Below are 17,994 nucleotides of genomic sequence, written 5' to 3' on the forward strand. Positions count from 1 at the left end.
AGCCGCGTGCGATAAAATCAATTCCCGCGCACAGCGTATTCATGGATTCTCGCCTCCAAAAGCAGACGTGGCGCAGAGTGGCGCAGCGACCCTGCAGCAGCGCCAGTTACGCCCCCAAGAACGCCCTCGCGCAAGGAAAAGCCATCAAGATCGCAAAACCATCGCAAAGGGCTGCGCCAACACTGTACCAGTTTACCGGACTGGCAAAAGCAGGGAATGCGTATTACGGGTGTCGGGAACACGCGTGCGCGAGAAGATTCACACGCGATCGGGCCAGGGGGAGCGTGTGCGTGTATTTCAGGGGTGCGCGAGAAGTTCTACACGCGAATGGCCTGGGTGCGTGTATTTCAGGGGTGCGCGAGAAGTTCTACACGCGAATGGCCTGGGTGCGTGTATTTCAGGGGTGCGCGGGAAGTTCCACACGTGATTGCCCTGGGCGCGTGTATTTCAGGGGTGCGCGGGAAGTTCCTCACGCGATTGGCCTGGGCGTGTGTATTTCAGGGGTGCGCGGGAAGTTCCATACGCGATTGCACTGGGCGTGTGTATTTCAGGGGTGCGCGGGAAGTTCCACACGCGATTGGGCTGCGTGCGTGTATTTCAGGGGTGCGTGGGAAGTTTCACACGCGATTGGGCTGCGTCTGTGTATTCCAGGGGTGCGCGGGAAGTTTCACACGCGATTGGGCTGCGTGCGTGTATTTCAGGGGTGCGCGGGAAGTTTCACACGCGATTGGGCTGCGTGCGTGTATTTCAGGGGTGCGTGGGAAGTTTCACACGCGATTGGGCTGCGTGCGTGTATTTCAGGGGTGCGCGGAAAGTTCCACACGCGATTGGCCTGGGCGCGTGTATTTCAGGGGTGCGTGGGAACTCCCACACGCGATTGCCCTGGGCGCGTGTATTACAGGGGTGCGCGGGAAGTTTCACACGCGATTGGGCTGGGCGCGTGTATTACAGGGGTGCGCAGGAAGTTTCACACGCGATTGCCCTGGGCGCGTGTATTACAGGGGTGCGCGGGAAGTTTCACACGCGATTGGGCTGCGTGCGTGTATTCCAGGGGTGCGCGGGAAGTTTCACACGCGATTGGGCTGCGTGCGTGTATTTCAGGGGTGCGCGGGAAGTTTCACACGCAATTGGGCTGCGTGCGTGTATTTCAGGGGTGCGTGGGAAGTTTCACACGCGATTGGGCTGCATGCGTGTATTTCAGGGGTGCGCGGGAAGTTCCACACGTGAATTGCACGTGTGGGTCCTCCCAGGTGTTCCCTCTACACCTTCCACGGCCCCTGCAGGTGGCTCACACCACAAGGGCCTACCCTGCACATGTCCTGCAGCCACCCAATCCACCATGGCTATGCCCCCCAGCCAACCCACATGTCAACTTGCACTACTGCCCACCAACGCATTTCCCCCTGCACCCCCAGCCACCAGGGGCACCCTCCACCAGGCCCCCACCCATGTCTCCCACCCCCCACCCCCCAGCACTGCGGGGCACCTGCCAGCAGGCCCCCACCCATGTCCAACTCATGTTCTCCACCCCCCAACCCCCAGCACTGCGGGGCATCTGCCAGCAAGCCCCCACACATGTCCAACTCATGTTCCCCATCTCCCCCACCCCCCAGCACTGTGGGGCACCTGCCAGCAGGCCCCCACCCATGTCCAACTCATGTCTCCCCCCCCCCAGCACTGTGGGTCACCTGCCAGCAGGCCCCCACCCATGTCCAACTCATGTCACCCACCCACCCCCCCCACCCCCCAGCACTGTGGGGCACCTGCCAGCAGGCCCCCACCCATGTCCAACTCATGTTCCCCACCCCCCCACCACCCAGCAGTGCAGGGGCACCCTCCACCAGGCCCTCGCCCATGTCCCATCCATGCCCCCCTGCACCTGGGTCCCAACAATCCCCAATCATGTCCGTAATGGCCATCCTCCCCTGCCAAAAGGTCCAACCAACTATCACATCCACCCACATATCAAAGGCAATTACATGTTACACACCCAATGTAAATAATGCAAATGAACACATGTCTGTCACACACAATGGCTGCAAGTGAATGTTAAAACACCCAACATGACATGCATGAAAGCAATGAGGTGATACGACACATTGAAGGATGAAAATAAAAATGTATTGAAAATCAACTTGAATGGAAATGAAATGAGAAAAACCACAAAGCAAAACAACCAAAAGAAGATGAATGTCCATGAAAAAAATCAAAAACACACAGTACAATCAAAATGAACGGCATCCAGGCTGATGGAATCCACCTACGCCGTCGTGCACGTGCCCTGCCTGATGATGCCGGCACATCCTCCATCTGCTGGTGTACAGTTGCTGTGGTGTCCACCCCTGCTGGACCTCTGACTCCCGACTGTGGCAGGGATGGGATCCCCACCGAGCTGGCTGCATTGGTCAGGGCAGGTCCACAGGGGGCCCTGGTGGCATCTGGGCCGGAAGACGGCAAGGAGAACGACTGGCGTATAGTCTCCACAGAGGAGGAGAGGGCCGCCAGATTGGCCGACACATGCAGGAAACCCCCGAACATGGACGATCCCAATTGGGCCACGTCGGCACGGTGCTCTTCGTGATGACGTGCGTGCTCCTCCTGGGAAGCACGCACGGCATCACGAATCACAGCCGTGCGCATCGCGACCCCAATCAGGACCTTCTCCATACGGCCAGGGGTCCCCTCGTCCGCAGGTGGAGGGGAGTCAGATGACATGGACATCCCCTCTACCTGCGGACGGGCCTGGGACGGGGCATCCCTGCTGGTGCATGGTGGTGCACCCACAGGGTCAGGGACAGCGACATGCACAGGCCCCTCCACGGTGACCTGTGCTGCCTCCTGCCCCTGCCCCTGGACTGCACCACTTGCACCAGCAGGGATGCCCCCACCAGGCCCCATGTGCGCCTCAGTGGCGGCCTCCTCCTCCTCTGTGGAAACCACCAACCTGGATGGCTCCTCACCGTCTTCCGCCGTAGCAGGCCCCTGTGGGGGCTCACCCACTCCTTCCGCTGCAGCCGTGGGGGCATCCCCGCCGCCTTGCTCCACAGCGCCGTCTCTGCCCTCTTCTTCACTAGCCGCTGCGTAGAGGGAGACATAGAACACAAGCATCAGGGTACTGTACAATGGTCCCCTAGACAGGAAGCAATAGCAGATGAGTGCCACTGTCAAAGTACACTTCCATCATGTCCCTCCACAACACATGTGTCAGTCCAGGCAAAACACACACAGTGACAGTCCTGGTGCATGCCATGGACATTTCCATACATGTCCAATGGACTCTCGAAACATACAATGTAATGGAACTCACATGCATCATGGGTCATGCCTATCACATGCACACACTTCACCTCAGTCACATCCATCTGGCCCCGTACACCCCAATCACAGTGGATACAAGGATGACTAGGCTGCATCAGTGAATCTGTAAATTGACACAGACATGTGTCATGCATCCATGGCATTCACAAGTCACAGACACGCAGGTCAGGCACACAGACATGGATACCATATATGTACCTGGCATCAGCACCCATCCCTCACCCCCACCCATGTCCAGGAACAGAGACTGCCATGCTCTCATGTGTACAATCTGCATAGGGCTCCCCATGTCGCATTTAAACACATGCAACAACCGTGCGGATCACACATTACTGGTCGCACATGCATTACCATGATGTCCCTGCACACATACATGCGTACATGGCCTATGTCACACATACAGGCAAGTATCAGACAACCAGCACACTGCAACATGCCCTGTCTCACACAGCAATGCTTGGCCACTTACCGCTCAACTCCAGACGGGTCTCCCTCTCAAGGACCTGGGCGTGGAGCGCTGGGTGTACACGTTCCAGGACCCTCATCTGGATGGAACTCATGCGGCCCCGGCCCCCCTCCACGAGGCGCCGGGCCTTTATGAGGGTCCTGGACCTCAAGTCCTCCCAGCGCTTCTTGACCTTCTGGATGGTGCGGGTTGCCACCCCCTCCGTGTTGATGGCAACCACACAGTCGGCCCAGATCCTCTCCCGTCCTTCCTTGTTGGCGCGGGACGATCCGAAGAGGGCATCATACTGCCCCAGGACTTGCTCCACCAGGACACCAACTTCGGTGGCAGTGAAACTGGTGCCCCTCTGCCCCTCTGGCCGGGGGTTGCCACTGGTGCCAGATGCTGATGTGCCCGACATGGCAACCCCAGGGGCAGGAGTGGGTGGGCAACTGGGTCCTGGGGCTGGGCTGTGGAGCGATGTTATCTGAGTTGGGAGTCTTCTGTTCCAGCAGGGGTGGACACAGCAACTGGACCCCTGCAGTTGGCTGATGTGCAGGCACCAAATGGCAGGGCACGGTGGCAGCAGGCAGGCAGGCAGCAGCAGATGGCACGTGGGAGGCTGCTCGGGGCACTGGGGGGCAGTAATTCAGCCTTCTGGGCAGGAGCGTGGTCTTCCGTGTGTTTTCGCGTGGCCAGCTTGATACGGAGTGATTTGGCACGTGAAAATCCTGCACGTCAGCGTGAAATTCGAGGAAAAGGGCTTAGCGCGTAAGCGCGTCAGCATGCGTACGCGATTACATTGGACCAAAGGCCCTTACAGCGTAAGCGCGTCTGTGACGTTTCGCGCACGGGAGTTGCCCTGGCAGGGCTTGGAGATCCCGCGTGCCTTTACACTGCTCTGTACGTGCTTTTCGTGCGGTGCGTGTGTTTTCCATCCGTTGGGGTTCACACGCTATTACTTCACAGCGGGTGTTGGCTACGCGTTCTTCTACACGCAAGGCAGACGGTGAGTGGTACCCCGCTCCCCCCCAGGCCCGATCGCGTGAAAAACTTCACGCGAACCCCTGGAATACACGTAGCACGCTCCCCCAGGCCCGATCGCATGTGAAAACACCCACGAGCCCCTGTAATACACATACCCTGCTCTCCCAGGCCCGCACCTCTGAAATACCCGCACGCAGCCCAATCGCGTGTGAAACTTCACGCGCACCCCTGAAATGCCTGCACGCAGCCCAATCGCGTGTGGAACTTCTCGCGCACCTCTGAAATACACGCACACGCTCCCCCAGGCCCGATTGCGTGTGAAAACACCCGCGAGCCCCTGTAATACACGTACCCCGCTCCCCCAGGCCAATCGCGTGTGGAACTTCACGCACACCCCTGAAATACACGCACATGCTCCCCCAGGCCAGATCGCATGTAAAACATTGCGCGCACCTCTGAAATACCCGCACGCAGCCCAATCGTGTGTGAAACTTCACGCGCACCCCTGAAATGCCCGCACGCAGCCCAATCGCGTGTGGAACTTCTCGCGCACCTCTGAAATACACGCACACACTCCCCCAGGCTCGATCGCGTGTGAAAACACCCGCGAGCCCCTGTAATACACGTACCCCGCTCCCCCAGGCCCGATCGCGTGTGAAAACACCCGCGAGCCCCTGAAATACACGTACCCCGCTCCGCCAGGCCAATCGCGTGTGGAACTTCACGCGCACCCCTGAAATACACGCACACGCTCCCCCAGGCCAGATCGCGTGTAAAACTTTGCGCGCACCTCTGAAATACCCGCACGCAGCCCAATCGCGTGTGAAACTTCACGCGCACCCCTGAAATGCCCGCACGCAGCCCAATCGCGTGTGGAACTTCTCGCGCACCTCTGAAATACACGCACACGCTCCCCCAGGCCCGATCGCGTGTGAAAACACCCGCGAGCCCCTGAAATACATGTACCCCGCTCCCCCAGGCCCAATCGCGTGTAAAAACACCCGCGAGCCAATGGAATACACGTACCCCGCTCCCCCAGGCCCGATCGCGTGTGAAAACACCCGCGAGCCCCTGAAATACACGCGCCCAGGACAATCGCGTGTGAGAAACTTCTCGCGCACCCCTGAAATACACGCCGCCCAGGCCAATCGCGTGTGGAACTTCACACGCACCCCTGAAATACACGCACACGCTCCCCCAGGCCCGATCGCGTGTGGGCCTTCTCGCGCGTGTAGGACTTTGGCGCACATTTTTTTCCTGCGCAGGGACGCTACCGCTTGCTTTCGTGTGGCGGACATGTATGGGCCTGTGCGCGTCTTTGGCCGTGCGCTGTTTTTCCCTATTCGATTCCATGAATACGTGTTGTAGGCGAGCGTGTGGGCGTTCTGCGCACTTGCCTTCTGTACTTCCCCCGTGATGCCCACATTTTCACAAGTTGTTCCCCATTCTGCGTGTGACGCCCCATGTTACGCCTACTTTTGTTATGTGCGCCACGCTATGTGCGAATTCGCTGTGGCCTTATCGCACGGCGTTCGATGACCTGTGCGCCAGCGTGCGCCAGCGTGCGCCGCGCACTTTTTCAGCTCACATCCCATATTTCGCGCGTGCACGGACTTCCATGAATTGATGTGCGATGTTTTCTGTGCGATAATCACACTTGCACTGCGATTATCGCTATTTCTCTGCGAATCGCACGTTTTCGCACGCGTGCGCCATTTTTTCGGCACACATTAATTCCATGAATCGGCCTGTTATTCTGGAGTGGATGTTAGAGGAGATATGAAACGCATGAGTGTGATAGCGTCCATTAGGATAGTTCTACCCCTGGTGGATACATAGGACAGGTGACACAAGAAATCCAGTATATGCTTAGAGGTTTGCCCACGCAATGTTCAGTTATGTGATGTCGTCTTTTATAGGGGTCCCTATGTCTCTCCATTTAGTTGAATAGAGGTTGTCGTTGGAGTGCCCTGATGAGGAAGTTGATGCAATTGGAGTCCATTGTTGGAGTTTGTGATGCCAGGCTATATACTTGGTAGATTTAGGCGTGGAGTTCCTAGTCTTGGAGAAGTAGGAGTATTGCGAGTTTTATTGACCTATATAAGTGACTTTTTTTGTGGTGGCACGCGAACATATTAGACCTTTGAAGATTTTAGACACTGGTAAGAGATATTTGAAAGTCTACATTTTCAAAATAGGTTTTACTATTATTATAATTTTCTTGCAAGCACAACTAGTGTCCATCCTTTGTGTTTGCATGGAGCTTTGCACAGTGCGCTTGTGGGGTCTCCCACAGCGTCTGTGTATTTTTACGCACCATACCTGTGTGGTTGCATATTTGTTTAGTGTGTTGTTTGTAGTGCAAGTCGCTTTTCTGTCTACTTTCATTCTTTTTGTGTTTTCTTGAGAGAGAAGGGATGAGGTGCTGTTAGGCAGAATCACCTGCAGTACCCTTTGGTAACACTACAGGCAATTAAGACTACAAGTGTAAGCACAATTTCACCTTTGGTACAAGCCTGTACTACACAATAAAGTAGTAGCTAAGTCTGAGCAGCCAGACTTAGCTCAAGGGTTTAAGTGAGCAGTAGAACAAGTTACACGAAGGAACAACAAATACTTTGATTCAAATATACACTTACTCAAGGTCTCCTGGTAAAAGAATATACATGTATTTACACATTGAGTTAGAAAACATTACACTAGCACAAGCAGCTCAATTTCACACACTAATAAACCACAAAAATCCAACCGGAAAGTAAATGAACAAGTTTAGCTCCAAAATGAAGTGGGAGCAAAATGGCACTTCAGATACTTAGAAAAGGGAGGAAAAGACAAGGTTATAAGAATAGACAGCCCAAATACATTCATAGGTATGACAAAGGGTTTCAGTTAAATACAACCATCAATTCTTCTCAACAGGCCTGAGCCAAAGTCACTGGTTCAGAGTCTTTTGTAAAGGATAGCACAGTTCTGGTATATAACGGTTAAGTCTTTGCCACAGGTTTTTAAAGGATTTTGCTAGGCTAAAAGTTTGATGAATGTTTACAGAAGGACGAACCCTCGAATTAGAGGAAAGTTTCACGCACTTTCTCGATGGCCGAAAATATTTCTGAACCGCGTTTGCACAGTAACTTTTTTAACGAAGAAAGCTGTAGCTGAGGCAGTTGTTCTTGGCAGTTCCGAGCAGGTCTTGCAGTTCCTGAGCTTCAGTCATGGGGACAAGAAGGAGGACGTTGGGAGGTTCCTGCACTGCCCAGGGATGAGGCCAAATGCTGCAGCAAGACGTCAGTTTAAGGTGTGAGTGCCTTAAAGTCCACCAGCTGGTTTCCTCCCCACTGGCTATCCGGTTTTCAAGCAGCACTCTGCTGAAAATTCGACCAGTCAGGGACGGTGTCCAGGTGGCTTACGTGTTGGTTGTTCCCACCAAACTCAAGGGAAGAAGTTAACCTTGAAGGGCGTCTCTGTCAATTGGAGTTTCAGGCAATTTGGACCTGCAGCAGGGCTTCACCGGTCATCCAGGAGTTGCAGCAGTCCTTTTCCTTCAGCTCGTCTTGTGTTCTTTCGTTAAAGTGGTCGACTCTGCTTTCCAAGTCCCAGAGACCGGCTTTTAAACAGTTTCCCCCCATTCATTCAGCCTGGCTGTCACTCACCCAGCAGGGTGGCTGTCCTTGCCGCACAGTCAGCCCCCCAAACACACCAGAGTGCATTCAGGTCTCCTAGGAGACTAAGCACAGGGAGTTTCGGCACCTCCCTCACATCCTGTCCACCCCAGACACTCTGGGACCAGAGGAGGGCTTCAGTACTGAGGCCTGCCAAAGGGCACAAACAAAGGGACCAAACCTGGTTTGGTGCGCAGAGTTAAACACAAGAAGGACTTTTCTTAAAAGAAATGGTGAAAAAAGTTGACCGGAGTCTGTTTTTACAGATAGGTCTGGGGCGCAATATTGAAAAACATGGCTGCCCTTGATTTTGAGCTACCGTTGTTAGCGGTTGCGAAAAATCACAGTAGTTGATCTAAACCACTGCCACCAGCCATTTAAATTAGGTAAAGGTAACATTTGACAGTTACATGAGTGTTTTGACTCAGGGGAAGCTAAGAAACCCCTCCAGCACTCTATTGGAAGATAGTGTGTGCTGGGTCAGTACATTTAGAAAGACTAGTAAAGCCAATTTAACTTTAAATGCTCTGGGAGACAGTAGTCAGTCCGAGAGAAGGTATTTAAACCTTGGGGAGTCTGAAAGACACCCTTGTGCACTGCACTGAAGGTGCTGTGTGACACACAGAAAAAGATGATGCCACTGGAGTTGTTTTAAAACTCCATAACCAAAGAACACAAAAGGAAAACATGCACAAAATACATGGAAGAGTGGGAAAAAAAGACTCACACTCTTCCCAGGTAAAACATTAAATCCCAGAAATCCAGCAAAGTTGCTGGGGGTCTCAAAAGGTAAGGGAAATGTGTTTATTCTTTAGAATTCTCCCTAATACTCATCCCCCCCAGACGAAGGGACAGGAGGATTTAATACACTCCTGGATGAATCTCCTTACTCCAGTCGGTCAAACATCCTGGAGAGACCATCAGCATTTTGGTGATGACTTCCTGACCTGTGTTCAATGGTAAAATCAAACCCTTGCAGGCTGATTGACCATCTCAGTAGTTTTGGGTTTTCCCCTTTCGTTTGCATCAACCATCTCAAGGGTTGGTGGCCAGTCTGAATCACAAAAGTAGATCCATACAAGTATGGTCTAAACTTCTTCAGTGACCACACAATAGCAAAACATTATCTTTCAATGGTTGCCCACCTTGTCTGAGGTTCCTTCAGCTTCCTGCTGATGAAGCAAATGGGGTGCTCCCTACCTTTCTCATCCAGTTGACTAAGGACTGCACCTATACCTGTATTTGAAGCATCTGTCTGCACAATGAAGGGTTGGTTATAGTCAGGAGCTCTTAGGACTGGAGCTTGAAAACAGGCTTTCTTTAGGCCTTCAAATGCTTGAGTGCATTCCTCATTCCACCTGACCTTTTTATGGAATTTGGGAGAGGAGATCACACTCAAGGGAGAAGCTATGGTCCCATAATTCTCTATTAAGTTCCAATAGTACCCAGTGAGACCTAGGAAGGCTCTGACTTGGGTTTGAGTAGTAGGGGTGGCCCAGCTTTGTACAGCTTGTACCTTACTAGGCAATGGCCTGATTTCACCTCCTCCTACCTCATGATCAAGGTAGACCACTTTACTCTGACCAATTTGACATTTACTAGCCTTTATGGTCAGACAGGCCTGCTCAACAGCCTGCAAAACATATCCTAAGTGGTCAACAAGTTTTTTTCCAAGTAGGGCTGAACACTGCCATGTCATCCAAGTATGCCATGCAGAAGTCCTCCATCCCATTCAGAACCTGATTAACCATCCTTTGGAATGTAGCAGGAGGATTTTTTAATCCAAAAGGCATTACCTTAAACTGGTAGAGGCCTGCTGGGGTCGAAAATGCAGTTCTCTCCTCGGCATGGTCTGTCAGTGCTATTTGCCAATAGCCTGAAGTGAGATCATATGTACTGAGGTACTTGGCTGAACCAAGCTTATCCACCAGTTCATCTGTCCTGGGTAAAGGGTGAGCATCAGTATTGGTGACTGTATTAAGAGCTCTATAGTCCACACAGAATCTCAACTCCTTGGATCCTGCCTTTGGTACCAGAACAACTGGACTAGAGCATGGACTGGTAGAGGGCTCCATTACCCAGAGATCAAGAATCTTGTTGACCTCCTCCTTTATGTGGGATCTTATGTGATCTGACATCCTGTAACCCCTGTTTCTGACAGGTAAACAGTCACCAGTTTGAATATCATGCTGGCCCCAAGGGGTCAAGCCTGGTGATAGTGAAAACAGGGAGGAAAACGGATTTAACAGAAACCTGCACTCCTCCTGTTGTTCAGGTGTCAAGTTAGAAGAGAGATTAACTCCTTCTATTTTCTCGTCTAAAGGCTGGCCTCTGAGTAGGTCAGGCAGAGGTTCACCCTCCTCCTCCTCTTGGGTTGAAGCTAGAAGCAAAGCTCCTACCTCTGGTCTTGAGGCATACGCCTTTAACCGGTTGGTGTGAAAGACTCTGGGAGCTTCCTAAGGATTGCCTAAATCCACCAGATAGTTAACCTCTCCAAGTTTACCCAAGTTTACAACCTTGAAGGGTCCTATCCACTTGTCCTGGAAGACCCTCTGCCTTGTGGGTACCATAACCAAAACTTGCTGGTCTTGAGTAAACTCAACCATGTTGGCCTTCTGGTCATGCCAATGTTTGACCAGAGCCTGACCAGCTTTTAGGTTATCTGATGCTTCTGCCATCATATGTGACATTCTCCTCCGGAGACCTATCACATAGTCAGTGACTCTCACTGGCTTGGGGGAAGGAGCACTCTCCACCCCCTCCTCAATTAGGGGCAAAGGGCCTCTAACTGGATGGCCATAAAGAAGTTCAAAGGGACTAAATCCAACTCCCTCCTGAGGTACTTCTCTATATGCAAAAAGAAGGCATGGCAGTAGAAGGTCCCACTTTCTTCTAGGGGGTTCCTCTAAAGCACCTATCATGCTCCTCTTTGTACTATAAAACCTCCCTACCAATCCATTTGTCTGTGGATGGTAGGCAGTAGAGAACGTGTAAGTTGCTCCACAGTTTTTCCATACGGCCTGCATGTAGTGGGACATAAAATTGGACCCCCTGTCAGAGATAACTTCCTTAGGAAAACCTACCCTAGTAAAAATACCAAGTAGGGCTTTAGCAACAGCCTGAGCTGTAACAGTCCTCATGGGTATAGCTTCAGGATACCTAGTAGCATGGTCTACTACAACCAGGATAAACCTGTTTCCTGAAGATGTGGGAGGGTCTAAGGGACCAACAATGTCAAGTCCCACCCTCTCAAAAGGAACTCCCACCACTAGGAGAGGCACCAAGGGTGCCACATTCTTGGCTCCACTCTTGCCACAGGTTTGGCGGCAAGTATCACATATCCTACAGAACTTATCTACACCAGACCCCAATTTAGGCCAGTAGAAATATAAAGAGAGCCTTTCCTTGGTCTTCTTGAAGCTCAAGTGACCAGCCAAAGGTATCTCATGGGCTAACTGTAGGAACTGGAGTCTGCGTTCAAGAGGCACTACAAGTCTTCTGTAGTCCCCTGATATAGACTCAGTCGGTTCACTGTAGAAGACGCCACCTTCCCAGTATAACCTATGCTTCCCTGGCTCTTGCCCGTCTAGCTGGGAAGCTGCCTGTTGGTGAAGACCTTCAAGAGTAGGACACTCTCTTTGACCACTGCTGAAGTCTGCCTTACAGGGTCCACCTTCTGCCAGTAAAGACTGCAGCTCAGGATGGTCTGCAGGATCTAGACAGGAGTAAGGTCCTCTTCCCGCTCTGATTCCTCAGCAGCTGATTCAAACACACAAGGTTGCTCCACACACTCAGCCTCAGCTGGTGGGGGGATCACAGGTGTGATCTTGATCTGGGGGATGTCCTTGTTGGTAGCACAGGAGTGCTGGCTGGTTTCTTCTCTTCCTGAAGGTTTTGGGTTGCCCCTTTTCCTCATTCTTCTTGGAAATGGCAGTCAGTAAGTCCTGTGGACTAGGAGGTAGAGTTCCCTCTATAATCTCCTCTGGAGAGCCCCTTAAGGTACTCTCTCTGTGGCCTTCCTAGTCTGCTCCTGTTTCCTTTTGCTGGGAGGCCTGGGGGTGCGTTATACAACTCCAAGAGTTTTTAAGTCATTCCCCAACAGCACACTCCCAGGTACTTCAGTCTGCACACTTACAGGTATTTTGACAGTCATGTCATTGCACTGGAAGAGAGCTGGTAACGATGGAAGCATTTGGACAGGGCCTCCAGCAAGATTACTTAAGATCTTGGGTGCCCTAGCAACATCCTAAATCTTGAAAAATGATTCATCAACTACAGTTATGCTGGCCCCAGTGTCTCTGATGGCAGGGGTCTCCTGACCATTCACAAGAACACTGTCTTTATAATACTCTTTAGTATTATCTGGGATAGAGTTGTACACATCTAAATTATGTTGTTCCCACAGACCCAGGGACACTAAAGAAACACTGGCTGAGACTTTCATGGGTTCCTCAGCCAGAAAGTGAAAGTTGCCTCTTGCCATTGGTACTTCATCCACAGGGGAGAAGGCTAAGGAGACAGTGTGGACCCCTGAAGGTTTACCCTTGCATCTGGGATCCCCTTTCACGTGGTCAGTTGACTCACAAGCATAACATTTACCAGAAGGTACACTAGCCTGATTCGGTTTTCCCTTTGTCTTACCCTTGTTATGTTTGTGGCCCTCTTTTGGACTGGAGGTATTTGAATTCTCTTTGGTATATTTCTTGTGCTGCTTCCCCTCATCCTTCTTCTGAGTTACCTTCAGAATCCTTGTGAATAGCCCTGTTGGCAACCCACAAGTCAGCAGCCCTTGCTAACTTCTTGGGATCAATTTCCTTAGAGTCAGCCAAGTGCTGTCTCAGCTCAGGAGAGCAGGCATCATAAATAGATTCCAACATTACCAAATTTATCATACCTTCATAAGTGTTCACTCTGTAACCCTTAACCCACCCATCTAAGTTTTTCAAACATTTAGTCACCCAGGTAGCCCAAGGGGTACCATCATGCTTTTTGAGGGTTCTAAACCCCTTAAGATACTGAGAAGGAGTCTTCCCAAATCTAGCTATCAAAGCTAGCTTCACAGTTTCATACTCCTTTCTGTCTATATCCCCAACTCCATTACCATATCAGTTGCAACAGGGGGTAGCCTAGAAAAAAGCCAAGGAATCAGCTGATTCCCTGTAATGTCTTGAATCCCATGGTTATATTCAATAGCAGCCAACCAATTCAAAATATCAAGCTTAACCTCATACATACTAACTGCATCTTTGGGCATGCAAGGCCTCTTGGGACTGGAAGACCTAGAGGACTCTGGGAGAGAACTAGTTTCAATGGACAACTTTTTCATTTCTAATGCATGGTTCAATTCCATTTCTCTGAGTCTAAGCTCTTGATGTTTGCTATGAGTTTGAGCTTGGATTCTTTTAAATCCTAACTCCAGTCTCATCTTTTCAAGTGAGACAAATTCAGGACTTAATGTTAGACCTGGTGGGGTCCCTGTTGTCAGAGGTTGAGGCCTATGAGCAGGTAGAGGTAAAACAGGGCCTACATTTGAAGACTCTTCTTCCTCATCTTCTTCCACATCTAACTCATCCATAACATTTGAGTTACTCTCAGAAACAATATCATCCTCATCAACATTTTCCACATTTGCTGCAGGTGTGGGGGATTCAGACCCACTCCTCAGACTTTGGTATTCTAAACATTTTCTATCAGTTCAACCTTTTTACCTTTTACAGTGAGATTCCTAGCTTTACACATATCTCTCAATTGATCAACAGTTAAAGCCACTAGGGTCTCCTGTCTGTAGCTTTCCATATCAGTCAAGATAAAACAATTGCTTTACTAGGGTTGCTTAGCCTTGTGAAGATTATTTGAACAAAGTAAGTAGCACTCTAAATGTAACAAGTATACTTTATCCTAACGGCTGTACACCAGTGTTAGGCAGAATCACCTGCAGTACCCTTTGGGAACACTACAGTCAATTAGGACTACAAGTGTAAGCAAAATTTCACCTTTGGTGCAAGCCTTTACTACACAGTAAAGTGGTAGCGATAGCTGAGCAGCCAGACTTATAGCAAGAGTTTAAGTGAGCAGGAGAACAAGTTACACAAAGGACCAACAAATACTGTGATTCAAATATACACTTACTCAAGGTCTCTTGGTAAAAGAATATACATTTATTTGCACATTGAGTTAGAAAACATTACACTAGCACAAGCAGCTCAATATCACACACTAATAAACCACAAAAATCCAACCGGAAAGGAAATGAACAAGTTTAGCTCCAAAATGAAGTGGGAGCAAATTGGCACTTCAGATACTTAGAAAAGGGAGGAAAAGACAAGGTTATAAGAATAGACAGCCCAAATACATTCATAGGCAGGACAAAGGGTTTCAGTTAAATACAACCAGCAATTCTTCTCAACAGGCCTGGGCCAAAGTCAATGGTTCAAAGTCTTTTGTATAGGATAGCACAGTATTGGTATATAACGGTTCAGTCTTTACCATGGATTTTTAAAGGATTTGGCGAGTCGAAAAGTTTGAGGAATGTTTAGAGAAGGATGACCTTCGAAGTTGAGGGAAGTTTCACACACTTTCTCAATGGTGGAAAATATTTCCGGACCGCGTTTGCGCAGTACCTTTTTGAACGAAGAAAGCTGTAGCCGAGGCAGTTGTTCCTGGCAGTTCCGAGCAGGTCTTGCAGTTCCTGATCTTCAGTTGTGGGGACAAGAAGGAGGACATCGGGAGGTTCCTGCACTGCTCAGGGATGAGGCCTGTTGGGCAGAATTATATGCAGCACCCTTTGGGAACACCACACAAAATTAGTACTAGAAGTGACAGTACAAATTCACCTTTGGTACAAGCCTGTACTACACAGTAAAGTGGTAGCGATGGCTGATCAGCCAGACTTATCTCAAGAGTAATGTGAGCAGTATAACTAGTTACACAAAGGACAGCAATTACTATGATTCACACAAACACTGACTCAAGGTTTTTGAGTAAAAGAATATACATTTATTTACACATCAGTTATTAAACATTTCACTATTATCAAGCAGTTGAAAAATCACGATCTTAATACACTACACCACACCCAATAGATTCTGGACAAGTTAGGCTCAAAATGAAGTGTGAGCAAAATGGCACTCCAGTAATTTAAAAGGGAGGGAAAGACAAAGTTAGACAGAAATTGCGCATTACCAACAAGTAAGTAAGCAGGGCAATCTAGAAAAAGGAACTACAGTGAGGAAATCAAATTCAAGGGGCCTGGCCCAAAGTCAATGGACCAAAGTCTTTGCAGAGGATCACACAGTTCAGGGTAGTTCGCGGTTAAGTCTTTGCCAAGAGTTCAGAACAAAGTTGGTCGGATGAACAGTTACTTTGAAGAATAGAGAAGGACAAGCCCTCGGATTGGCGAAAGATTTCACACACATTCACTGCGGCTGGACGAAACGAACAACTGGGTTAGCACAGTACCTTTAGAGCAGAAGAATGCTGTAGCTGGGGCAGACGTTCCTGGCAGGTCCTACAGGCTCACGGTTCCTGAAGCGAATGTCGGGCTGACAAGAAGGAGGAAGACTGGAGGGTCCTGCACTGGCCAGGGAAGAAACCAGCAGTGGAGCAAAGCGACGAATAAAAGGTGCGCTCATTAAAATCCAAGTAGGGCCCGGTCCTCCTGGCTATCCAGTTCACTGTAGCTGTGCACATCGAATTCATCCAGAGGAAGGAGGCCTGGCTTGCAGTTTGGCGAACTGGTTGTTCCCACCAGCTCAAGGGGAGAAGATTCCTTGCAGATCTTCCCTGTCATCGAAGTTTGGAGATTCGGACCAGCAGCAGGGATTCACCGGGAGGTTCAGTCGTGGTAGAGCTCCTCTTCTGTCAGCTTCTCTTCGGTTCTCTCGATCCAGTGGCGACTCTGCCTTCTCAGTCCAGAGACCTGCTTTTTATGCATTTTTCCCCCATTCACACAGCCTGGCTGTCAATCACACAGCAGGGTGGCTGTCCCACTGGGACAGTCACCACAGCCAATCATACCAGAGTGCGACATGGGTCTCCAAGGAGACCCTGTGCAGGGAGTCTCAAACCCCTCCATCACATCCTGTCCTCCTCAGACATTTAGGCGCCTAAGAAGGGCTTCTATGCAGAAGCCAGCCAAAGGACGGCGAACAAAGGAACCAAACCTAGTTTGGCGTGCAGAGTAAAACACGAGAAAGACTTTTACAAAAAGAAATGGTGAATAAACCCAGCCGGAACAGTATAAAAGTAAATATGGTCCAGCGGGTTTAAGTTCGAGGCTACTAAGATAGCTAAAACAATACCAAGGCTATTTAAAATAACCGAGGTAGGAAAAATAGGGTAGTTACCACTGCCACCAGCCAAATCTTAATGAAAAGGGAACGAAACAATGTTCCATGAGAAACAGACAAAAAGGGTTAAATATTAATCCTTTCCAGAACTCTATGTAAGATAGTTTGTACTAGGTCTGTGCAGGGACGTCATTTAGGGGTCGCCAGAGTTCGCAACTGCGACCTCTGAGGTCTCCCTTGCGACCTCTGTGGTCTCCCTTGCGACCTCTATAAAAAAAAATTAAAAAAAAACGTTTTTTTGTATTGCAAGCTCCTGGGCTCTGGCCATGGACCATTTAGGGGTTGCGACCGCTGGTTGCTCCCTTGCAACCCCTGGCTTTGCGACCCCTATATTCAGAGATGTCTTTATGTGAGGGCAAAAGGGGCACTTGCCCAGAGCCCCCACCTTGGAGGGGGCCCCACAAGGCTAGCTGATCTGAGGAAGTAAGATTCCATTGTTCACCAGTCTTAAATAGCACACGTCAGGATATTTTATGGGGGGCTGCTGAGGCTCTAAACCCATTGCCTTTCTGTTATGGCAAGTGCATTCTGCCTTTATCAATTCATCGTGTATTGCTTTCTGTGTCCACTGTGGTATACATAGTTTGTGTGTTTCTTATGGCAGAACTCTGTAGCATTCTTTCCTTCCAGTGGGAATTATGTTGATCATGTGCAATAGGCAATGGTGAAATGCATATTGATAAATTGAGTACCGCAATGGTTCAATAGTTAGCTTAGTGTGTGAAGCACCCATTGCAGAGATGTGTTCATATGCAAATTTAGAATATCACAAAAAACGTTTTGCTTTTTGGTACAAGTCAAAGGTTTTTATGCACGTTTTTAAATGAAATTGTCACAAGCCATTGTTTTAGAAGTATTTAAATCTTTAAAACACAAACGACAAACCCAGATTAAATGTGTTAAATCACATTGATTGGTATGCTGGTTCTTATATACTTCCCTGTATGATGGAGAGAATGAAGCTAGAATCATTCCCATTTTGCATAACACCCTTCTATAATATTTTGTTTGAAAATAATCATGCTTGGTAATGTGATTTGTGTACTTTACAAGTCCGTTTTTTATAAAATGAGATCTTTTTAGTTCATGGTAAGAACTGTAAAAGAAAGTGTTCAAATGCAGAAATTGCAGAGTTGGCACAAATCCCAGCTTCACCCCTTAACCAATGTGTGATCCTGGGCATCTCATTTAATCTTGTATTGCCTAACCTGTCATTATTGCCAGTCCCTAAACCTTT

This window comes from Ambystoma mexicanum, chromosome 2p (genome assembly GCF_040938575.1).
Source record: "Ambystoma mexicanum isolate Mex_15411 chromosome 2p, UKY_AmexF1_1, whole genome shotgun sequence".
Taxonomy (NCBI): Eukaryota; Metazoa; Chordata; class Amphibia; order Caudata; family Ambystomatidae; genus Ambystoma; species Ambystoma mexicanum.